Here is a 25,667-nt window from a genome sequence, read left to right on the forward strand (position 1 = left end):
TGTCAGCAAAACTTGCGCACGTGTGCTGTTGCATAAAATGTTGCATCATTTTATTATTTTCATTTTCTATATTAAGTATATGTTTGTTCCAACCTTTTGTATTAAAAAAAATATTATTCAGCTTTTCTTTATTGTTTTGTCTTTATATATGCGCACGTATTTATCTGTTATGTTTCAGTTTTCAAATGTTATTCATGTAATTTCATGGTTCCAAATATACAGCAAAGTTCGTGTATTTCATTCATGTTTCAACTACCAACTTCCAATCAGTTATATCTAGAATTATGTTAAGGTTTACAATTTGAGCGGAATCGAAATAACATAAGAGTAGAAAAAGCAAATGAATAACTTCAGCCTTTGAAAAAGATCTCCCCGTCGGGGAATCGATCCCCGGTCTCCCGCGTGACAGGCGGGGATACTGACCACTATACTAACGAGGAAGACGTTACAGGGTAGCATACCTATATTGGCTGGTGTTATTTCGCGTTTTGAATAATAAGAAAGAAAAAAAAAGCTTCTGAGATTTGGAATGTCACATTTACAAATTAGTATATCATATCAACTCTATCCATATTTTTGTTAACAATTGTATGGTTTACTAATCGAACCGTGTTTCCTATACATCTCAGATGATAGAAATATTCAACATTAAACGTAAGACCACTTGCAAACAAATTAAATTGCATTTGAACTTTATTGATTTGTGTGTCTTTCAAAAAGAACAAGAATTTGTGATTTCAAAATAATAGCTAAACACATTTTTGTTGAATACTGTAAAGTTGTAAAACCATCAGTGATAATTGGAAATATTATTTTAATTGGCTGGTCATTATACGTGTATATTTATCAACAAGCTTTAGATATCTCTAGTTTAACTAAGTGAAGATTTATATTCAGTTGAGTACTTATTCAAGGTACTGAAAAACTTATTGTGTATATTTGTCTTTAGTGCATCGTTTGCTTTGATGAGATTGAAACCGAAAAATACTTGATAAACTGATTAAAGAGGTAATACAGATTGTGATTAGTACATCAAAGGGACAGCCGTTCTGCAAGCGGGTGGTCAATGAATTTGAAAAAACAACACTGATAAGGTTAACAGAAAATTTCAGCAGCGCTTCATTAGACAGTTCTCCTTTTTTCTTTGTAATTATCAAAATCAGCTTTGCTGCCTATATAAATACGGAATCAACTACTTGGCTTATACTTCGTTTGACACAATTATAAAAGCGAGTTCAATTTATCGCAAGACGACTTTAGTAATAAAATGTCACCCAATGCTGTTGAGAACTGCAATGCAATCGGACTCCTGAGCATGAGTTTCTGTGAAACGCTTCACGTGTCTCCAAAGATTGAAAGATTTCATACAGCGAAACCAAGACGTAGAATGAAGAGACAATCAACCAACAGTAAACCCACTTGCATTAACAAATCTGCAACGACTAGTACAACAAGGAAACGAGCTCGAAGCGAAGAAAATGAACATGTAAACGATCGTTTGCAATGCCAACCAGAATGCCTTTTCAAAGACTATCGACAGCAAGCGAAACGTTTTAGACACGTGTCAGATATCACTGCTTGCAAAAATTCTTCTTACGCTCACCAAACAACTACAGTGCCAATTGGAAGAAGAATCAATTTCAGTAAAATATCTGATGTTGGTCCATCTTTCCCGAACCTGTCATGCTCTTCGTTGGTTACCAGTGTTCTGCGAGGTCAACATGGTCGGCGTTGTCAGCAAAACTTGCGCACGTGTGCTGTTGCATAAAATGTTGCATCATTTTATTATTTTCATTTTCTATATTAAGTATATGTTTGTTCCAACCTTTTGTATTAAAAAAAATATTATTCAGCTTTTCTTTATTGTTTTGTCTTTATATATGCGCACGTATTTATCTGTTATGTTTCAGTTTTCAAATGTTATTCATGTAATTTCATGGTTCCAAATATACAGCAAAGTTCGTGTATTTCATTCATGTTTCAACTACCAACTTCCAATCAGTTATATCTAGAATTATGTTAAGGTTTACAATTTGAGCGGAATCGAAATAACATAAGAGTAGAAAAAGCAAATGAATAACTTCAGCCTTTGAAAAAGATCTCCCCGTCGGGGAATCGATCCCCGGTCTCCCGCGTGACAGGCGGGGATACTGACCACTATACTAACGAGGAAGACGTTACAGGGTAGCATACCTATATTGGCTGGTGTTATTTCGCGTTTTGAATAATAAGAAAGAAAAAAAAAGCTTCTGAGATTTGGAATGTCAGATTTACAAATTAGTATATCATATCAACTCTATCCATATTTTTGTTAACAATTGTATGGTTTACTAATCGAACCGTGTTTCCTATACATCTCAGATGATAGAAATATTCAACATTAAACGTAAGACCACTTGCAAACAAATTAAATTGCATTTGAACTTTATTGATTTGTGTGTCTTTCAAAAAGAACAAGAATTTGTGATTTCAAAATAATAGCTAAACACATTTTTGTTGAATACTGTAAAGTTGTAAAACCATCAGTGATAATTGGAAATATTATTTTAATTGGCTCGTCATTATACGTGTATATTTATCAACAAGCTTTAGATATCTCTAGTTTAACTAAGTGAAGATTTATATTCAGTTGAGTACTTATTCAAGGTACTGAAAAACTTATTTTGTATATTTGTCTTTAGTGCATCGTTTGCTTTGATGAGATTGAAACCGAAAAATACTTGATAAACTGATTAAAGAGGTAATACAGATTGTGATTAGTACATCAAAGGGACAGCCGTTCTGCAAGCGGGTGGTCAATGAATTTGAAAAAACAACACTGATAAGGTTAACAGAAAATTTCAGCAGCGCTTCATTAGACAGTTCTCCTTTTTTCTTTGTAATTATCAAAATCAGCTTTGCTGCCTATATAAATACGGAATCAACTACTTGGCTTATACTTCGTTTGACACAATTATAAAAGCGAGTTCAATTTATCGCAAGACGACTTTAGTAATAAAATGTCACCCAATGCTGTTGAGAACTGCAATGCAATCGGACTCCTGAGCATGAGTTTCTGTGAAACGCTTCACGTGTCTCCAAAGATTGAAAGATTTCATACAGCGAAACCAAGACGTAGAATGAAGAGACAATCAACCAACAGTAAACCCACTTGCATTAACAAATCTGCAACGACTAGTACAACAAGGAAACGAGCTCGAAGCGAAGAAAATGAACATGTAAACGATCGTTTGCAATGCCAACCAGAATGCCTTTTCAAAGACTATCGACAGCAAGCGAAACGTTTTAGACACGTGTCAGATATCACTGCTTGCAAAAATCCTTCTTACGCTCACCAAACAACTACAGTGCCAATTGGAAGAAGAATCAATTTCAGTAAAATATCTGATGTTGGTCCATCTTTCCCGAACCTGTCATGCTCTTCGTTGGTTACCAGTGTTCTGCGAGGTCAACATGGTCGGCGTTGTCAGCAAAACTTGCGCACGTGTGCTGTTGCATAAAATGTTGCATCATTTTATTATTTTCATTTTCTATATTAAGTATATGTTTGTTCCAACCTTTTGTATTAAAAAAAATATTATTCAGCTTTTCTTTATTGTTTTGTCTTTATATATGCGCACGTATTTATCTGTTATGTTTCAGTTTTCAAATGTTATTCATGTAATTTCATGGTTCCAAATATACAGCAAAGTTCGTGTATTTCATTCATGTTTCAACTACCAACTTCCAATCAGTTATATCTAGAATTATGTTAAGGTTTACAATTTGAGCGGAATCGAAATAACATAAGAGTAGAAAAAGCAAATGAATAACTTCAGCCTTTGAAAAAGATCTCCCCGTCGGGGAATCGAACCCCGGTCTCCCGCGTGACAGGCGGGGATACTGACCACTATACTAACGAGGAAGACGTTACAGGGTAGCATACCTATATTGGCTGGTGTTATTTCGCGTTTTGAATAATAAGAAAGAAAAAAAAAGCTTCTGAGATTTGGAATGTCACATTTACAAATTAATATATCATATCAACTCTATCCATATTTTTGTTAACAATTGTATGGTTTACTAATCGAACCGTGTTTCCTATACATCTCAGATGATAGAAATATTCAACATTAAACGTAAGACCACTTGCAAACAAATTAAATTGCATTTGAACTTTATTGATTTGTGTGTCTTTCAAAAAGAACAAGAATTTGTGATTTCAAAATAATAGCTAAACACATTTTTGTTGAACACTGTAAAGTTGTAAAACCATCAGTGATAATTGGAAATATTATTTTAATTGGCTGGTCATTATACGTGTATATTTATCAACAAGCTTTAGATATCTCTAGTTTAACTAAGTGAAGATTTATATTCAGTTGAGCACTTATTCAAGGTACTGAAAAACTTATTTTGTATATTTGTCTTTAGTGCATCGTTTGCTTTGATGAGATTGAAACCGAAAAATACTTGATAAACTGATTAAAGAGGTAATACAGATTGTGATTAGTACATCAAAGGGACAGCCGTTCTGCAAGCGGGTGGTCAATGAATTTGAAAAAACAACACTGATAAGGTTAACAGAAAATTTCAGCAGCGCTTCATTAGACAGTTCTCCTTTTTTCTTTGTAATTATCAAAATCAGCTTTGCTGCCTATATAAATACGGAATCAACTACTTGGCTTATACTTCGTTTGACACAATTATAAAAGCGAGTTCAATTTATCGCAAGACGACTTTAGTAATAAAATGTCACCCAATGCTGTTGAGAACTGCAATGCAATCGGACTCCTGAGCATGAGTTTCTGTGAAACGCTTCACGTGTCTCCAAAGATTGAAATATTTCATACAGCGAAACCAAGACGTAGAATGAAGAGACAATCAACCAACAGTAAACCCACTTGCATTAACAAATCTGCAACGACTAGTACAACAAGGAAACGAGCTCGAAGCGAAGAAAATGAACATGTAAACGATCGTTTGCAATGCCAACCAGAATGCCTTTTCAAAGACTATCGACAGCAAGCGAAACGTTTCAGACACGTGTCAGATATCACTGCTTGCAAAAATCCTTCTTACGCTCACCAAACAACTACAGTGCCAATTGGAAGAAGAATCAATTTCAGTAAAATATCTGATGTTGGTCCATCTTTCCCGAACCTGTCATGCTCTTCGTTGGTTACCAGTGTTCTGCGAGGTCAACATGGTCGGCGTTGTCAGCAAAACTTGCGCACGTGTGCTGTTGCATAAAATGTTGCATCATTTTATTATTTTCATTTTCTATATTAAGTATATGTTTGTTCCAACCTTTTGTATTAAAAAAAATATTATTCAGCTTTTCTTTATTGTTTTGTCTTTATATATGCGCACGTATTTATCTGTTATGTTTCAGTTTTCAAATGTTATTCATGTAATTTCATGGTTCCAAATATACAGCAAAGTTCGTGTATTTCATTCATGTTTCAACTACCAACTTCCAATCAGTTATATCTAGAATTATGTTAAGGTTTACAATTTGAGCGGAATCGAAATAACATAAGAGTAGAAAAAGCAAATGAATAACTTCAGCCTTTGAAAAAGATCTCCCCGTCGGGGAATCGAACACCGGTCTCCCGCGTGACAGGCGGGGATACTGACCACTATACTAACGAGGAAGACGTGACAGGGTAGCATACCTATATTGGCTGGTGTTATTTCGCGTTTTGAATAATAAGAAAGAAAAAAAAAGCTTCTGAGATTTGGAATGTCACATTTACAAATTAATATATCATATCAACTCTATCCATATTTTTGTTAACAATTGTATGGTTTACTAATCGAACCGTGTTTCCTATACATCTCAGATGATAGAAATATTCAACATTAAACGTAAGACCACTTGCAAACAAATTAAATTGCATTTGAACTTTATTGATTTGTGTGTCTTTCAAAAAGAACAAGAATTGGTGATTTCAAAATAATAGCAAAACACATTTTTGTTGAATACTGCAAAGTTGTAAAACCATCAGTGATAATTGGAAATATTATTTTAATTGGCTCGTCATTATACGTGTATATTTATCAACAAGCTTTAGATATCTCTAGTTTAACTAAGTGAAGATTTATATTCAGTTGAGTACTTATTCAAGGTACTGAAAAACTTATTTTGTATATTTGTCTTTAGTTCATCGTTTGCTTTGATGAGATTGAAACCGAAAAATACTTGATAAACTGATTAAAGAGGTAATACAGATTGTGATTAGTACATCAAAGGGACAGCCGTTCTGCAAGCGGGTGGTCAATGAATTTGAAAAAACAACACTGATAAGGTTAACAGAAAATTTCAGCAGCGCTTCATTAGACAGTTCTCCTTTTTTCTTTGTAATTATCAAAATCAGCTTTGCTGCCTATATAAATACGGAATCAACTACTTGGCTTATACTTCGTTTGACACAATTATAAAAGCGAGTTCAATTTATCGCAAGACGACTTTAGTAATAAAATGTCACCCAATGCTGTTGAGAACTGCAATGCAATCGGACTCCTGAGCATGAGTTTCTGTGAAACGCTTCACGTGTCTCCAAAGATTGAAAGATTTCATACAGCGAAACCAAGACGTAGAATGAAGAGACAATCAACCAACAGTAAACCCACTTGCATTAACAAATCTGCAACGACTAGTACAACAAGGAAACGAGCTCGAAGCGAAGAAAATGAACATGTAAACGATCGTTTGCAATGCCAACCAGAATGCCTTTTCAAAGACTATCGACAGCAAGCGAAACGTTTTAGACACGTGTCAGATATCACTGCTTGCAAAAATCCTTCTTACGCTCACCAAACAACTACAGTGCCAATTGGAAGAAGAATCAATTTCAGTAAAATATCTGATGTTGGTCCATCTTTCCCGAACCTGTCATGCTCTTCGTTGGTTACCAGTGTTCTGCGAGGTCAACATGGTCGGCGTTGTCAGCAAAACTTGCGCACGTGTGCTGTTGCATAAAATGTTGCATCATTTTATTATTTTCATTTTCTATATTAAGTATATGTTTGTTCCAACCTTTTGTATTAAAAAAAATATTATTCAGCTTTTCTTTATTGTTTTGTCTTTATATATGCGCACGTATTTATCTGTTATGTTTCAGTTTTCAAATGTTATTCATGTAATTTCATGGTTCCAAATATACAGCAAAGTTCGTGTATTTCATTCATGTTTCAACTACCAACTTCCAATCAGTTATATCTAGAATTATGTTAAGGTTTACAATTTGAGCGGAATCGAAATAACATAAGAGTAGAAAAAGCAAATGAATAACTTCAGCCTTTGAAAAAGATCTCCCCGTCGGGGAATCGAACCCCGGTCTCCCGCGTGACAGGCGGGGATACTGACCACTATACTAACGAGGAAGACGTTACAGGGTAGCATACCTATATTGGCTGGTGTTATTTCGCGTTTTGAATAATAAGAAAGAAAAAAAAAGCTTCTGAGATTTGGAATGTCACATTTACCAATTAATATATCATATCAACTCTATCCATATTTTTGTTAACAATTGTATGGTTTACTAATCGAACCGTGTTTCCTATACATCTCAGATGATAGAAATATTCAACATTAAACGTAAGACCACTTGCAAACAAATTAAATTGCATTTGAACTTTATTGATTTGTGTGTCTTTCAAAAAGAACAAGAATTTGTGATTTCAAAATAATAGCTAAACACATTTTTGTTGAATACTGTAAAGTTGTAAAACCATCAGTGATAATTGGAAATATTATTTTAATTGGCTGGTCATTATACGTGTATATTTATCAACAAGCTTTAGATATCTCTAGTTTAACTAAGTGAAGATTTATATTCAGTTGAGTACTTATTCAAGGTACTGAAAAACTTATTTTGTATATTTGTCTTTAGTGCATCGTTTGCTTTGATGAGATTGAAACCGAAAAATACTTGATAAACTGATTAAAGAGGTAATACAGATTGTGATTAGTACATCAAAGGGACAGCCGTTCTGCAAGCGGGTGGTCAATGAATTTGAAAAAACAACACTGATAAGGTTAACAGAAAATTTCAGCAGCGCTTCATTAGACAGTTCTCCTTTTTTGTTTGTAATTATCAAAATCAGCTTTGCTGCCTATATAAATACGGAATCAACTACTTGGCTTATACTTCGTTTGACACAATTATAAAAGCGAGTTCAATTTATCGCAAGACGACTTTAGTAATAAAATGTCACCCAATGCTGTTGAGAACTGCAATGCAATCGGACTCCTGAGCATGAGTTTCTGTGAAACGCTTCACGTGTCTCCAAAGATTGAAATATTTCATACAGCGAAACCAAGACGTAGAATGAAGAGACAATCAACCAACAGTAAACCCACTTGCATTAACAAATCTGCAACGACTAGTACAACAAGGAAACGAGCTCGAAGCGAAGAAAATGAACATGTAAACGATCGTTTGCAATGCCAACCAGAATGCCTTTTCAAAGACTATCGACAGCAAGCGAAACGTTTCAGACACGTGTCAGATATCACTGCTTGCAAAAATCCTTCTTACGCTCACCAAACAACTACAGTGCCAATTGGAAGAAGAATCAATTTCAGTAAAATATCTGATGTTGGTCCATCTTTCCCGAACCTGTCATGCTCTTCGTTGGTTACCAGTGTTCTGCGAGGTCAACATGGTCGGCGTTGTCAGCAAAACTTGCGCACGTGTGCTGTTGCATAAAATGTTGCATCATTTTATTATTTTCATTTTCTATATTAAGTATATGTTTGTTCCAACCTTTTGTATTAAAAAAAATATTATTCAGCTTTTCTTTATTGTTTTGTCTTTATATATGCGCACGTATTTATCTGTTATGTTTCAGTTTTCAAATGTTATTCATGTAATTTCATGGTTCCAAATATACAGCAAAGTTCGTGTATTTCATTCATGTTTCAACTACCAACTTCCAATCAGTTATATCTAGAATTATGTTAAGGTTTACAATTTGAGCGGAATCGAAATAACATAAGAGTAGAAAAAGCAAATGAATAACTTCAGCCTTTGAAAAAGATCTCCCCGTCGGGGAATCGAACACCGGTCTCCCGCGTGACAGGCGGGGATACTGACCACTATACTAACGAGGAAGACGTGACAGGGTAGCATACCTATATTGGCTGGTGTTATTTCGCGTTTTGAATAATAAGAAAGAAAAAAAAAGCTTCTGAGATTTGGAATGTCACATTTACAAATTAATATATCATATCAACTCTATCCATATTTTTGTTAACAATTGTATGGTTTACTAATCGAACCGTGTTTCCTATACATCTCAGATGATAGAAATATTCAACATTAAACGTAAGACCACTTGCAAACAAATTAAATTGCATTTGAACTTTATTGATTTGTGTGTCTTTCAAAAAGAACAAGAATTGGTGATTTCAAAATAATAGCAAAACACATTTTTGTTGAATACTGCAAAGTTGTAAAACCATCAGTGATAATTGGAAATATTATTTTAATTGGCTCGTCATTATACGTGTATATTTATCAACAAGCTTTAGATATCTCTAGTTTAACTAAGTGAAGATTTATATTCAGTTGAGTACTTATTCAAGGTACTGAAAAACTTATTTTGTATATTTGTCTTTAGTTCATCGTTTGCTTTGATGAGATTGAAACCGAAAAATACTTGATAAACTGATTAAAGAGGTAATACAGATTGTGATTAGTACATCAAAGGGACAGCCGTTCTGCAAGCGGGTGGTCAATGAATTTGAAAAAACAACACTGATAAGGTTAACAGAAAATTTCAGCAGCGCTTCATTAGACAGTTCTCCTTTTTTCTTTGTAATTATCAAAATCAGCTTTGCTGCCTATATAAATACGGAATCAACTACTTGGCTTATACTTCGTTTGACACAATTATAAAAGCGAGTTCAATTTATCGCAAGACGACTTTAGTAATAAAATGTCACCCAATGCTGTTGAGAACTGCAATGCAATCGGACTCCTGAGCATGAGTTTCTGTGAAACGCTTCACGTGTCTCCAAAGATTGAAAGATTTCATACAGCGAAACCAAGACGTAGAATGAAGAGACAATCAACCAACAGTAAACCCACTTGCATTAACAAATCTGCAACGACTAGTACAACAAGGAAACGAGCTCGAAGCGAAGAAAATGAACATGTAAACGATCGTTTGCAATGCCAACCAGAATGCCTTTTCAAAGACTATCGACAGCAAGCGAAACGTTTTAGACACGTGTCAGATATCACTGCTTGCAAAAATCCTTCTTACGCTCACCAAACAACTACAGTGCCAATTGGAAGAAGAATCAATTTCAGTAAAATATCTGATGTTGGTCCATCTTTCCCGAACCTGTCATGCTCTTCGTTGGTTACCAGTGTTCTGCGAGGTCAACATGGTCGGCGTTGTCAGCAAAACTTGCGCACGTGTGCTGTTGCATAAAATGTTGCATCATTTTATTATTTTCATTTTCTATATTAAGTATATGTTTGTTCCAACCTTTTGTATTAAAAAAAATATTATTCAGCTTTTCTTTATTGTTTTGTCTTTATATATGCGCACGTATTTATCTGTTATGTTTCAGTTTTCAAATGTTATTCATGTAATTTCATGGTTCCAAATATACAGCAAAGTTCGTGTATTTCATTCATGTTTCAACTACCAACTTCCAATCAGTTATATCTAGAATTATGTTAAGGTTTACAATTTGAGCGGAATCGAAATAACATAAGAGTAGAAAAAGCAAATGAATAACTTCAGCCTTTGAAAAAGATCTCCCCGTCGGGGAATCGAACCCCGGTCTCCCGCGTGACAGGCGGGGATACTGACCACTATACTAACGAGGAAGACGTTACAGGGTAGCATACCTATATTGGCTGGTGTTATTTCGCGTTTTGAATAATAAGAAAGAAAAAAAAAGCTTCTGAGATTTGGAATGTCACATTTACCAATTAATATATCATATCAACTCTATCCATATTTTTGTTAACAATTGTATGGTTTACTAATCGAACCGTGTTTCCTATACATCTCAGATGATAGAAATATTCAACATTAAACGTAAGACCACTTGCAAACAAATTAAATTGCATTTGAACTTTATTGATTTGTGTGTCTTTCAAAAAGAACAAGAATTTGTGATTTCAAAATAATAGCTAAACACATTTTTGTTGAATACTGTAAAGTTGTAAAACCATCAGTGATAATTGGAAATATTATTTTAATTGGCTGGTCATTATACGTGTATATTTATCAACAAGCTTTAGATATCTCTAGTTTAACTAAGTGAAGATTTATATTCAGTTGAGTACTTATTCAAGGTACTGAAAAACTTATTTTGTATATTTGTCTTTAGTGCATCGTTTGCTTTGATGAGATTGAAACCGAAAAATACTTGATAAACTGATTAAAGAGGTAATACAGATTGTGATTAGTACATCAAAGGGACAGCCGTTCTGCAAGCGGGTGGTCAATGAATTTGAAAAAACAACACTGATAAGGTTAACAGAAAATTTCAGCAGCGCTTCATTAGACAGTTCTCCTTTTTTGTTTGTAATTATCAAAATCAGCTTTGCTGCCTATATAAATACGGAATCAACTACTTGGCTTATACTTCGTTTGACACAATTATAAAAGCGAGTTCAATTTATCGCAAGACGACTTTAGTAAAAAAATGTCACCCAATGCTGTTGAGAACTGCAATGCAATCGGACTCCTGAGCATGAGTTTCTGTGAAACGCTTCACGTGTCTCCAAAGATTGAACGATTTCATACAGCGAAACCAAGACGTAGAATGAAGAGACAATCAACCAACAGTAAACCCACTTGCATTAACAAATCTGCAACGACTAGTACAACAAGGAAACGAGCTCGAAGCGAAGAAAATGAACATGTAAACGATCGTTTGCAATGCCAACCAGAATGCCTTTTCAAAGACTATCGACAGCAAGCGAAACGTTTTAGACACGTGTCAGATATCACTGCTTGCAAAAATCCTTCTTACGCTCACCAAACAACTACAGTGCCAATTGGAAGAAGAATCAATTTCAGTAAAATATCTGATGTTGGTCCATCTTTCCCGAACCTGTCATGCTCTTCGTTGGTTACCAGTGTTCTGCGAGGTCAACATGGTCGGCGTTGTCAGCAAAACTTGCGCACGTGTGCTGTTGCATAAAATGTTGCATCATTTTATTATTTTCATTTTCTATATTAAGTATATGTTTGTTCCAACCTTTTGTATTAAAAAAAATATTATTCAGCTTTTCTTTATTGTTTTGTCTTTATATATGCGCACGTATTTATCTGTTATGTTTCAGTTTTCAAATGTTATTCATGTAATTTCATGGTTCCAAATATACAGCAAAGTTCGTGTATTTCATTCATGTTTCAACTACCAACTTCCAATCAGTTATATCTAGAATTATGTTAAGGTTTACAATTTGAGCGGAATCGAAATAACATAAGAGTAGAAAAAGCAAATGAATAACTTCAGCCTTTGAAAAAGATCTCCCCGTCGGGGAATCGAACCCCGGTCTCCCGCGTGACAGGCGGGGATACTGACCACTATACTAACGAGGAAGACGTGACAGGGTAGCATACCTATATTGGCTGGTGTTATTTCGCGTTTTGAATAATAAGAAAGAAAAAAAAAGCTTCTGAGATTTGGAATGTCACATTTACAAATTAATATATCATATCAACTCTATCCATATTTTTGTTAACAATTGTATGGTTTACTAATCGAACCGTGTTTCCTATACATCTCAGATGATAGAAATATTCAACATTAAACGTAAGACCACTTGCAAACAAATTAAATTGCATTTGAACTTTATTGATTTGTGTGTCTTTCAAAAAGAACAAGAATTTGTGATTTCAAAATAATAGCTAAACACATTTTTGTTGAATACTGTAAAGTTGTAAAACCATCAGTGATAATTGGAAATATTATTTTAATTGGCTCGTCATTATACGTGTATATTTATCAACAAGCTTTAGATATCTCTAGTTTAACTAAGTGAAGATTTATATTCAGTTGAGTACTTATTCAAGGTACTGAAAAACTTATTTTGTATATTTGTCTTTAGTGCATCGTTTGCTTTGATGAGATTGAAACCGAAAAATACTTGATAAACTGATTAAAGAGGTAATACAGATTGTGATTAGTACATCAAAGGGACAGCCGTTCTGCAAGCGGGTGGTCAATGAATTTGAAAAAACAACACTGATAAGGTTAACAGAAAATTTCAGCAGCGCTTCATTAGACAGTTCTCCTTTTTTCTTTGTAATTATCAAAATCAGCTTTGCTGCCTATATAAATACGGAATCAACTACTTGGCTTATACTTCGTTTGACACAATTATAAAAGCGAGTTCAATTTATCGCAAGACGACTTTAGTAATAAAATGTCACCCAATGCTGTTGAGAACTGCAATGCAATCGGACTCCTGAGCATGAGTTTCTGTGAAACGCTTCACGTGTCTCCAAAGATTGAAATATTTCATACAGCGAAACCAAGACGTAGAATGAAGAGACAATCAACCAACAGTAAACCCACTTGCATTAACAAATCTGCAACGACTAGTACAACAAGGAAACGAGCTCGAAGCGAAGAAAATGAACATGTAAACGATCGTTTGCAATGCCAACCAGAATGCCTTTTCAAAGACTATCGACAGCAAGCGAAACGTTTCAGACACGTGTCAGATATCACTGCTTGCAAAAATCCTTCTTACGCTCACCAAACAACTACAGTGCCAATTGGAAGAAGAATCAATTTCAGTAAAATATCTGATGTTGGTCCATCTTTCCCGAACCTGTCATGCTCTTCGTTGGTTACCAGTGTTCTGCGAGGTCAACATGGTCGGCGTTGTCAGCAAAACTTGCGCACGTGTGCTGTTGCATAAAATGTTGCATCATTTTATTATTTTCATTTTCTATATTAAGTATATGTTTGTTCCAACCTTTTGTATTAAAAAAAATATTATTCAGCTTTTCTTTATTGTTTTGTCTTTATATATGCGCACGTATTTATCTGTTATGTTTCAGTTTTCAAATGTTATTCATGTAATTTCATGGTTCCAAATATACAGCAAAGTTCGTGTATTTCATTCATGTTTCAACTACCAACTTCCAATCAGTTATATCTAGAATTATGTTAAGGTTTACAATTTGAGCGGAATCGAAATAACATAAGAGTAGAAAAAGCAAATGAATAACTTCAGCCTTTGAAAAAGATCTCCCCGTCGGGGAATCGAACACCGGTCTCCCGCGTGACAGGCGGGGATACTGACCACTATACTAACGAGGAAGACGTGACAGGGTAGCATACCTATATTGGCTGGTGTTATTTCGCGTTTTGAATAATAAGAAAGAAAAAAAAAGCTTCTGAGATTTGGAATGTCACATTTACAAATTAATATATCATATCAACTCTATCCATATTTTTGTTAACAATTGTATGGTTTACTAATCGAACCGTGTTTCCTATACATCTCAGATGATAGAAATATTCAACATTAAACGTAAGACCACTTGCAAACAAATTAAATTGCATTTGAACTTTATTGATTTGTGTGTCTTTCAAAAAGAACAAGAATTGGTGATTTCAAAATAATAGCAAAACACATTTTTGTTGAATACTGCAAAGTTGTAAAACCATCAGTGATAATTGGAAATATTATTTTAATTGGCTCGTCATTATACGTGTATATTTATCAACAAGCTTTAGATATCTCTAGTTTAACTAAGTGAAGATTTATATTCAGTTGAGTACTTATTCAAGGTACTGAAAAACTTATTTTGTATATTTGTCTTTAGTTCATCGTTTGCTTTGATGAGATTGAAACCGAAAAATACTTGATAAACTGATTAAAGAGGTAATACAGATTGTGATTAGTACATCAAAGGGACAGCCGTTCTGCAAGCGGGTGGTCAATGAATTTGAAAAAACAACACTGATAAGGTTAACAGAAAATTTCAGCAGCGCTTCATTAGACAGTTCTCCTTTTTTCTTTGTAATTATCAAAATCAGCTTTGCTGCCTATATAAATACGGAATCAACTACTTGGCTTATACTTCGTTTGACACAATTATAAAAGCGAGTTCAATTTATCGCAAGACGACTTTAGTAATAAAATGTCACCCAATGCTGTTGAGAACTGCAATGCAATCGGACTCCTGAGCATGAGTTTCTGTGAAACGCTTCACGTGTCTCCAAAGATTGAAAGATTTCATACAGCGAAACCAAGACGTAGAATGAAGAGACAATCAACCAACAGTAAACCCACTTGCATTAACAAATCTGCAACGACTAGTACAACAAGGAAACGAGCTCGAAGCGAAGAAAATGAACATGTAAACGATCGTTTGCAATGCCAACCAGAATGCCTTTTCAAAGACTATCGACAGCAAGCGAAACGTTTTAGACACGTGTCAGATATCACTGCTTGCAAAAATCCTTCTTACGCTCACCAAACAACTACAGTGCCAATTGGAAGAAGAATCAATTTCAGTAAAATATCTGATGTTGGTCCATCTTTCCCGAACCTGTCATGCTCTTCGTTGGTTACCAGTGTTCTGCGAGGTCAACATGGTCGGCGTTGTCAGCAAAACTTGCGCACGTGTGCTGTTGCATAAAATGTTGCATCATTTTATTATTTTCATTTTCTATATTAAGTATATGTTTGTTCCAACCTTTTGTATTAAAAAAAATATTATTCAGCTTTTCTTTATTGTTTTGTCTTTATATATGCGCACGTATTTATCTGTTATGTTTCAGTTTTCAAATGTTATTCATGTAATTTCATGGTTCCAAATATACAGCAAAGTTCGTGTATTTCATTCATGTTTCAACTACCAACTTCCAATCAGTTATATCTAGAATTATGTTAAGGTTTACAATTTGAGCGGAATCGAAATAACATAAGAGTAGAAAAAGCAAATGAATAACTTCAGCCTTTGAAAAAGATCTCCCCGTCGGGGAATCGAACCCCGGTCTCCCGCGTGACAGGCGGGGATACTGACCACTATACTAACGAGGAAGACGTTACAGGGTAGCATACCTATATTGGCTGGTGTTATTTCGCGTTTTGAATAATAAGAAAGAAAAAAAAAGCTTCTGAGATTTGGAATGTCACATTTACCAATTAATATATCATATCAACTCTATCCATATTTTTGTTAACAATTGTATGGTTTACTAATCGAACCGTGTTTCCTATACATCTCAGATGATAGAAATATTCAACATTAAACGTAAGACCACTTGCAAACAAATTAAATTGCATTTGAACTTTATTGATTTGTGTGTCTTTCAAAAAGAACAAGAATTTGTGATTTCAAAATAATAGCTAAACACATTTTTGTTGAATACTGTAAAGTTGTAAAACCATCAGTGATAATTGGAAATATTATTTTAATTGGCTGGTCATTATACGTGTATATTTATCAACAAGCTTTAGATATCTCTAGTTTAACTAAGTGAAGATTTATATTCAGTTGAGTACTTATTCAAGGTACTGAAAAACTTATTTTGTATATTTGTCTTTAGTGCATCGTTTGCTTTGATGAGATTGAAACCGAAAAATACTTGATAAACTGATTAAAGAGGTAATACAGATTGTGATTAGTACATCAAAGGGACAGCCGTTCTGCAAGCGGGTGGTCAATGAATTTGAAAAAACAACACTGATAAGGTTAACAGAAAATTTCAGCAGCGCTTCATTAGACAGTTCTCCTTTTTTGTTTGTAATTATCAAAATCAGCTTTGCTGCCTATATAAATACGGAATCAACTACTTGGCTTATACTTCGTTTGACACAATTATAAAAGCGAGTTCAATTTATCGCAAGACGACTTTAGTAAAAAAATGTCACCCAATGCTGTTGAGAACTGCAATGCAATCGGACTCCTGAGCATGAGTTTCTGTGAAACGCTTCACGTGTCTCCAAAGATTGAACGATTTCATACAGCGAAACCAAGACGTAGAATGAAGAGACAATCAACCAACAGTAAACCCACTTGCATTAACAAATCTGCAACGACTAGTACAACAAGGAAACGAGCTCGAAGCGAAGAAAATGAACATGTAAACGATCGTTTGCAATGCCAACCAGAATGCCTTTTCAAAGACTATCGACAGCAAGCGAAACGTTTTAGACACGTGTCAGATATCACTGCTTGCAAAAATCCTTCTTACGCTCACCAAACAACTACAGTGCCAATTGGAAGAAGAATCAATTTCAGTAAAATATCTGATGTTGGTCCATCTTTCCCGAACCTGTCATGCTCTTCGTTGGTTACCAGTGTTCTGCGAGGTCAACATGGTCGGCGTTGTCAGCAAAACTTGCGCACGTGTGCTGTTGCATAAAATGTTGCATCATTTTATTATTTTCATTTTCTATATTAAGTATATGTTTGTTCCAACCTTTTGTATTAAAAAAAATATTATTCAGCTTTTCTTTATTGTTTTGTCTTTATATATGCGCACGTATTTATCTGTTATGTTTCAGTTTTCAAATGTTATTCATGTAATTTCATGGTTCCAAATATACAGCAAAGTTCGTGTATTTCATTCATGTTTCAACTACCAACTTCCAATCAGTTATATCTAGAATTATGTTAAGGTTTACAATTTGAGCGGAATCGAAATAACATAAGAGTAGAAAAAGCAAATGAATAACTTCAGCCTTTGAAAAAGATCTCCCCGTCGGGGAATCGAACCCCGGTCTCCCGCGTGACAGGCGGGGATACTGACCACTATACTAACGAGGAAGACGTGACAGGGTAGCATACCTATATTGGCTGGTGTTATTTCGCGTTTTGAATAATAAGAAAGAAAAAAAAAGCTTCTGAGATTTGGAATGTCACATTTACAAATTAATATATCATATCAACTCTATCCATATTTTTGTTAACAATTGTATGGTTTACTAATCGAACCGTGTTTCCTATACATCTCAGATGATAGAAATATTCAACATTAAACGTAAGACCACTTGCAAACAAATTAAATTGCATTTGAACTTTATTGATTTGTGTGTCTTTCAAAAAGAACAAGAATTTGTGATTTCAAAATAATAGCTAAACACATTTTTGTTGAATACTGTAAAGTTGTAAAACCATCAGTGATAATTGGAAATATTATTTTAATTGGCTCGTCATTATACGTGTATATTTATCAACAAGCTTTAGATATCTCTAGTTTAACTAAGTGAAGATTTATATTCAGTTGAGTACTTATTCAAGGTACTGAAAAACTTATTTTGTATATTTGTCTTTAGTGCATCGTTTGCTTTGATGAGATTGAAACCGAAAAATACTTGATAAACTGATTAAAGAGGTAATACAGATTGTGATTAGTACATCAAAGGGACAGCCGTTCTGCAAGCGGGTGGTCAATGAATTTGAAAAAACAACACTGATAAGGTTAACAGAAAATTTCAGCACCGCTTCATTAGACAGTTCTCCTTTTTTGTTTGTAATTATCAAAATCAGCTTTGCTGCCTATATAAATACGGAATCAACTACTTGGCTTATACTTCGTTTGACACAATTATAAAAGCGAGTTCAATTTATCGCAAGACGACTTTAGTAAAAAAATGTCACCCAATGCTGTTGAGAACTGCAATGCAATCGGACTCCTGAGCATGAGTTTCTGTGAAACGCTTCACGTGTCTCCAAAGATTGAACGATTTCATACAGCGAAACCAAGACGTAGAATGAAGAGACAATCAACCAACAGTAAACCCACTTGCATTAACAAATCTGCAACGACTAGTACAACAAGGAAACGAGCTCGAAGCGAAGAAAATGAACATGTAAACGATCGTTTGCAATGCCAACCAGAATGCCTTTTCAAAGACTATCGACAGCAAGCGAAACGTTTTAGACACGTGTCAGATATCACTGCTTGCAAAAATTCTTCTTACGCTCACCAAACAACTACAGTGCCAATTGGAAGAAGAATCAATTTCAGTAAAATATCTGATGTTGGTCCATCTTTTCCGAACCTGTCATGCTCTTCGTTGGTTACCAGTGTTCTGCGAGGTCAACATGGTCGGCGTTGTCAGCAAAACTTGCGCACGTGTGCTGTTGCATAAAATGTTGCATCATTTTATTATTTTCATTTTCTATATTAAGTATATGTTTGTTCCAACCTTTTGTATTAAAAAAAATATTATTCAGCTTTTCTTTATTGTTTTGTCTTTATATATGCGCACGTATTTATCTGTTATGTTTCAGTTTTCAAATGTTATTCATGTAATTTTATGGTTCCAAATATACAGCAAAGTTCGTGTATTTCATTCATGTTTCAACTACCAACTTCCAATCAGTTATATCTAGAATTATGTTAAGGTTTACAATTTGAGCGGAATCGAAATAACATAAGAGTAGAAAAAGCAAATGAATAACTTCAGCCTTTGAAAAAGATCTCCCCGTCGGGGAATCGATCCCCGGTCTCCCGCGTGACAGGCGGGGATACTGACCACTATACTAACGAGGAAGACGTTACAGGGTAGCATACCTATATTGGCTGGTGTTATTTCGCGTTTTGAATAATAAGAAAGAAAAAAAAAGCTTCTGAGATTTGGAATGTCACATTTACAAATTAGTATATCATATCAACTCTATCCATATTTTTGTTAACAATTGTATGGTTTACTAATCGAACCGTGTTTCCTATACATCTCAGATGATAGAAATATTCAACATTAAACGTAAGACCACTTGCAAACAAATTAAATTGCATTTGAACTTTATTGATTTGTGTGTCTTTCAAAAAGAACAAGAATTTGTGATTTCAAAATAATAGCTAAACACATTTTTGTTGAATACTGTAAAGTTGTAAAACCATCAGTGATAATTGGAAATATTATTTTAATTGGCTCGTCATTATACGTGTATATTTATCAACAAGCTTTAGATATCTCTAGTTTAACTAAGTGAAGATTTATATTCAGTTGAGTACTTATTCAAGGTACTGAAAAACTTATTTTGTATATTTGTCTTTAGTGCATCGTTTGCTTTGATGAGATTGAAACCGAAAAATACTTGATAAACTGATTAAAGAGGTAATACAGATTGTGATTAGTACATCAAAGGGACAGCCGTTCTGCAAGCGGGTGGTCAATGAATTTGAAAAAACAACACTGATAAGGTTAACAGAAAATTTCAGCAGCGCTTCATTAGACAGTTCTCCTTTTTTCTTTGTAATTATCAAAATCAGCTTTGCTGCCTATATAAATACGGAATCAACTACTTGGCTTATACTTCGTTTGACACAATTATAAAAGCGAGTTCAATTTATCGCAAGACGACTTTAGTAATAAAATGTCACCCAATGCTGTTGAGAACTGCAATGCAATCGGACTCCTGAGCATGAGTTTCTGTGAAACGCTTCACGTGTCTCCAAAGATTGAAATATTTCATACAGCGAAACCAAGACGTAGAATGAAGAGACAATCAACCAACAGTAAACCCACTTGCATTAACAAATCTGCAACGACTAGTACAACAAGGAAACGAGCTCGAAGCGAAGAAAATGAACATGTAAACGATCGTTTGCAATGCCAACCAGAATGCCTTTTCAAAGACTATCGACAGCAAGCGAAACGTTTTAGACACGTGTCAGATATCACTGCTTGCAAAAATTCTTCTTACGCTCACCAAACAACTACAGTGCCAATTGGAAGAAGAATCAATTTCAGTAAAATATCTGATGTTGGTCCATCTTTCCCGAACCTGTCATGCTCTTCGTTGGTTACCAGTGTTCTGCGAGGTCAACATGGTCGGCGTTGTCAGCAAAACTTGCGCACGTGTGCTGTTGCATAAAATGTTGCATCATTTTATTATTTTCATTTTCTATATTAAGTATATGTTTGTTCCAACCTTTTGTATTAAAAAAAATATTATTCAGCTTTTCTTTATTGTTTTGTCTTTATATATGCGCACGTATTTATCTGTTATGTTTCAGTTTTCAAATGTTATTCATGTAATTTCATGGTTCCAAATATACAGCAAAGTTCGTGTATTTCATTCATGTTTCAACTACCAACTTCCAATCAGTTATATCTAGAATTATGTTAAGGTTTACAATTTGAGCGGAATCGAAATAACATAAGAGTAGAAAAAGCAAATGAATAACTTCAGCCTTTGAAAAAGATCTCCCCGTCGGGGAATCGAACCCCGGTCTCCCGCGTGACAGGCGGGGATACTGACCACTATACTAACGAGGAAGACGTTACAGGGTAGCATACCTATATTGGCTGGTGTTATTTCGCGTTTTGAATAATAAGAAAGAAAAAAAAAGCTTCTGAGATTTGGAATGTCACATTTACAAATTAATATATCATATCAACTCTATCCATATTTTTGTTAACAATTGTATGGTTTACTAATCGAACCGTGTTTCCTATACATCTCAGATGATAGAAATATTCAACATTAAACGTAAGACCACTTGCAAACAAATTAAATTGCATTTGAACTTTATTGATTTGTGTGTCTTTCAAAAAGAACAAGAATTTGTGATTTCAAAATAATAACTAAACACATTTTTGTTGAATACTGTAAAGTTGTAAAACCATCAGTGATAATTGGAAATATTATTTTAATTGGCTGGTCATTATACGTGTATATTTATCAACAAGCTTTAGATATCTCTAGTTTAACTAAGTGAAGATTTATATTCAGTTGAGTACTTATTCAAGGTACTGAAAAACTTATTTTGTATATTTGTCTTTAGTGCATCGTTTGCTTTGATGAGATTGAAACCGAAAAATACTTGATAAACTGATTAAAGAGGTAATACAGATTGTGATTAGTACATCAAAGGGACAGCCGTTCTGCAAGCGGGTGGTCAATGAATTTGAAAAAACAACACTGATAAGGTTAACAGAAAATTTCAGCAGCGCTTCATTAGACAGTTCTCCTTTTTTGTTTGTAATTATCAAAATCAGCTTTGCTGCCTATATAAATACGGAATCAACTACTTGGCTTATACTTCGTTTGACACAATTATAAAAGCGAGTTCAATTTATCGCAAGACGACTTTAGTAAAAAAATGTCACCCAATGCTGTTGAGAACTGCAATGCAATCGGACTCCTGAGCATGAGTTTCTGTGAAACGCTTCACGTGTCTCCAAAGATTGAACGATTTCATACAGCGAAACCAAGACGTAGAATGAAGAGACAATCAACCAACAGTAAACCCACTTGCATTAACAAATCTGCAACGACTAGTACAACAAGGAAACGAGCTCGAAGCGAAGAAAATGAACATGTAAACGATCGTTTGCAATGCCAACCAGAATGCCTTTTCAAAGACTATCGACAGCAAGCGAAACGTTTTAGACACGTGTCAGATATCACTGCTTGCAAAAATCCTTCTTACGCTCACCAAACAACTACAGTGCCAATTGGAAGAAGAATCAATTTCAGTAAAATATCTGATGTTGGTCCATCTTTCCCGAACCTGTCATGCTCTTCGTTGGTTACCAGTGTTCTGCGAGGTCAACATGGTCGGCGTTGTCAGCAAAACTTGCGCACGTGTGCTGTTGCATAAAATGTTGCATCATTTTATTATTTTCATTTTCTATATTAAGTATATGTTTGTTCCAACCTTTTGTATTAAAAAAAATATTATTCAGCTTTTCTTTATTGTTTTGTCTTTATATATGCGCACGTATTTATCTGTTATGTTTCAGTTTTCAAATGTTATTCATGTAATTTCATGGTTCCAAATATACAGCAAAGTTCGTGTATTTCATTCATGTTTCAACTACCAACTTCCAATCAGTTATATCTAGAATTATGTTAAGGTTTACAATTTGAGCGGAATCGAAATAACATAAGAGTAGAAAAAGCAAATGAATAACTTCAGCCTTTGAAAAAGATCTCCCCGTCGGGGAATCGAACCCCGGTCTCCCGCGTGACAGGCGGGGATACTGACCACTATACTAACGAGGAAGACGTGACAGGGTAGCATACCTATATTGGCTGGTGTTATTTCGCGTTTTGAATAATAAGAAAGAAAAAAAAAGCTTCTGAGATTTGGAATGTCACATTTACAAATTAATATATCATATCAACTCTATCCATATTTTTGTTAACAATTGTATGGTTTACTAATCGAACCGTGTTTCCTATACATCTCAGATGATAGAAATATTCAACATTAAACGTAAGACCACTTGCAAACAAATTAAATTGCATTTGAACTTTATTGATTTGTGTGTCTTTCAAAAAGAACAAGAATTTGTGATTTCAAAATAATAGCTAAACACATTTTTGTTGAATACTGTAAAGTTGTAAAACCATCAGTGATAATTGGAAATATTATTTTAATTGGCTCGTCATTATACGTGTATATTTATCAACAAGCTTTAGATATCTCTAGTTTAACTAAGTGAAGATTTATATTCAGTTGAGTACTTATTCAAGGTACTGAAAAACTTATTTTGTATATTTGTCTTTAGTGCATCGTTTGCTTTGATGAGATTGAAACCGAAAAATACTTGATAAACTGATTAAAGAGGTAATACAGATTGTGATTAGTACATCAAAGGGACAGCCGTTCTGCAAGCGGGTGGTCAATGAATTTGAAAAAACAACACTGATAAGGTTAACAGAAAATTTCAGCACCGCTTCATTAGACAGTTCTCCTTTTTTGTTTGTAATTATCAAAATCAGCTTTGCTGCCTATATAAATACGGAATCAACTACTTGGCTTATACTTCGTTTGACACAATTATAAAAGCGAGTTCAATTTATCGCAAGACGACTTTAGTAAAAAAATGTCACCCAATGCTGTTGAGAACTGCAATGCAATCGGACTCCTGAGCATGAGTTTCTGTGAAACGCTTCACGTGTCTCCAAAGATTGAACGATTTCATACAGCGAAACCAAGACGTAGAATGAAGAGACAATCAACCAACAGTAAACCCACTTGCATTAACAAATCTGCAACGACTAGTACAACAAGGAAACGAGCTCGAAGCGAAGAAAATGAACATGTAAACGATCGTTTGCAATGCCAACCAGAATGCCTTTTCAAAGACTATCGACAGCAAGCGAAACGTTTTAGACACGTGTCAGATATCACTGCTTGCAAAAATTCTTCTTACGCTCACCAAACAACTACAGTGCCAATTGGAAGAAGAATCAATTTCAGTAAAATATCTGATGTTGGTCCATCTTTTCCGAACCTGTCATGCTCTTCGTTGGTTACCAGTGTTCTGCGAGGTCAACATGGTCGGCGTTGTCAGCAAAACTTGCGCACGTGTGCTGTTGCATAAAATGTTGCATCATTTTATTATTTTCATTTTCTATATTAAGTATATGTTTGTTCCAACCTTTTGTATTAAAAAAAATATTATTCAGCTTTTCTTTATTGTTTTGTCTTTATATATGCGCACGTATTTATCTGTTATGTTTCAGTTTTCAAATGTTATTCATGTAATTTCATGGTTCCAAATATACAGCAAAGTTCGTGTATTTCATTCATGTTTCAACTACCAACTTCCAATCAGTTATATCTAGAATTATGTTAAGGTTTACAATTTGAGCGGAATCGAAATAACATAAGAGTAGAAAAAGCAAATGAATAACTTCAGCCTTTGAAAAAGATCTCCCCGTCGGGGAATCGATCCCCGGTCTCCCGCGTGACAGGCGGGGATACTGACCACTATACTAACGAGGAAGACGTTACAGGGTAGCATACCTATATTGGCTGGTGTTATTTCGCGTTTTGAATAATAAGAAAGAAAAAAAAAGCTTCTGAGATTTGGAATGTCACATTTACAAATTAGTATATCATATCAACTCTATCCATATTTTTGTTAACAATTGTATGGTTTACTAATCGAACCGTGTTTCCTATACATCTCAGATGATAGAAATATTCAACATTAAACGTAAGACCACTTGCAAACAAATTAAATTGCATTTGAACTTTATTGATTTGTGTGTCTTTCAAAAAGAACAAGAATTTGTGATTTCAAAATAATAGCTAAACACATTTTTGTTGAATACTGTAAAGTTGTAAAACCATCAGTGATAATTGGAAATATTATTTTAATTGGCTCGTCATTATACGTGTATATTTATCAACAAGCTTTAGATATCTCTAGTTTAACTAAGTGAAGATTTATATTCAGTTGAGTACTTATTCAAGGTACTGAAAAACTTATTTTGTATATTTGTCTTTAGTGCATCGTTTGCTTTGATGAGATTGAAACCGAAAAATACTTGATAAACTGATTAAAGAGGTAATACAGATTGTGATTAGTACATCAAAGGGACAGCCGTTCTGCAAGCGGGTGGTCAATGAATTTGAAAAAACAACACTGATAAGGTTAACAGAAAATTTCAGCAGCGCTTCATTAGACAGTTCTCCTTTTTTCTTTGTAATTATCAAAATCAGCTTTGCTGCCTATATAAATACGGAATCAACTACTTGGCTTATACTTCGTTTGACACAATTATAAAAGCGAGTTCAATTTATCGCAAGACGACTTTAGTAATAAAATGTCACCCAATGCTGTTGAGAACTGCAATGCAATCGGACTCCTGAGCATGAGTTTCTGTGAAACGCTTCACGTGTCTCCAAAGATTGAAATATTTCATACAGCGAAACCAAGACGTAGAATGAAGAGACAATCAACCAACAGTAAACCCAC

At 34.5% G+C, this 25,667-nt stretch overlaps 12 non-coding genes across 12 annotated transcripts; all 12 read right to left on the reverse strand.

The window, feature by feature from the left end:
- Positions 1–368: 368 nt before the first annotated feature.
- Trnad-guc (transfer RNA aspartic acid (anticodon GUC)) lies at positions 369–440 on the reverse strand. Its single transcript has one exon. It is a non-coding gene; the product is annotated as a tRNA-Asp (tRNA).
- Positions 441–2,100: 1,660 nt separating this feature from the next.
- On the reverse strand, positions 2,101–2,172 carry Trnad-guc (transfer RNA aspartic acid (anticodon GUC)). The gene has a single exon. It is a non-coding gene; the product is annotated as a tRNA-Asp (tRNA).
- A 1,660-nt stretch (positions 2,173–3,832) lies between these two features.
- Trnad-guc (transfer RNA aspartic acid (anticodon GUC)) lies at positions 3,833–3,904 on the reverse strand. Its single transcript has one exon. It is a non-coding gene; the product is annotated as a tRNA-Asp (tRNA).
- Positions 3,905–7,296: 3,392 nt separating this feature from the next.
- On the reverse strand, positions 7,297–7,368 carry Trnad-guc (transfer RNA aspartic acid (anticodon GUC)). The gene has a single exon. It is a non-coding gene; the product is annotated as a tRNA-Asp (tRNA).
- Positions 7,369–10,760: 3,392 nt separating this feature from the next.
- On the reverse strand, positions 10,761–10,832 carry Trnad-guc (transfer RNA aspartic acid (anticodon GUC)). Its single transcript has one exon. It is a non-coding gene; the product is annotated as a tRNA-Asp (tRNA).
- Positions 10,833–12,492: 1,660 nt separating this feature from the next.
- On the reverse strand, positions 12,493–12,564 carry Trnad-guc (transfer RNA aspartic acid (anticodon GUC)). The gene has a single exon. It is a non-coding gene; the product is annotated as a tRNA-Asp (tRNA).
- A 3,392-nt stretch (positions 12,565–15,956) lies between these two features.
- Trnad-guc (transfer RNA aspartic acid (anticodon GUC)) lies at positions 15,957–16,028 on the reverse strand. Its single transcript has one exon. It is a non-coding gene; the product is annotated as a tRNA-Asp (tRNA).
- Positions 16,029–17,688: 1,660 nt separating this feature from the next.
- On the reverse strand, positions 17,689–17,760 carry Trnad-guc (transfer RNA aspartic acid (anticodon GUC)). The gene has a single exon. It is a non-coding gene; the product is annotated as a tRNA-Asp (tRNA).
- A 1,660-nt stretch (positions 17,761–19,420) lies between these two features.
- On the reverse strand, positions 19,421–19,492 carry Trnad-guc (transfer RNA aspartic acid (anticodon GUC)). The gene has a single exon. It is a non-coding gene; the product is annotated as a tRNA-Asp (tRNA).
- A 1,660-nt stretch (positions 19,493–21,152) lies between these two features.
- Trnad-guc (transfer RNA aspartic acid (anticodon GUC)) lies at positions 21,153–21,224 on the reverse strand. Its single transcript has one exon. It is a non-coding gene; the product is annotated as a tRNA-Asp (tRNA).
- Positions 21,225–22,884: 1,660 nt separating this feature from the next.
- Positions 22,885–22,956, reverse strand: Trnad-guc (transfer RNA aspartic acid (anticodon GUC)). The gene has a single exon. It is a non-coding gene; the product is annotated as a tRNA-Asp (tRNA).
- A 1,660-nt stretch (positions 22,957–24,616) lies between these two features.
- On the reverse strand, positions 24,617–24,688 carry Trnad-guc (transfer RNA aspartic acid (anticodon GUC)). The gene has a single exon. It is a non-coding gene; the product is annotated as a tRNA-Asp (tRNA).
- Between the last annotated feature and the right edge of the window lie 979 nt (positions 24,689–25,667).

The sequence above is a fragment of the Ascidiella aspersa genome, chromosome 3 (genome assembly GCF_963924565.1).
Source record: "Ascidiella aspersa chromosome 3, kaAscAspe10.2, whole genome shotgun sequence".
NCBI lineage: Eukaryota > Metazoa > Chordata > Ascidiacea > Phlebobranchia > Ascidiidae > Ascidiella > Ascidiella aspersa.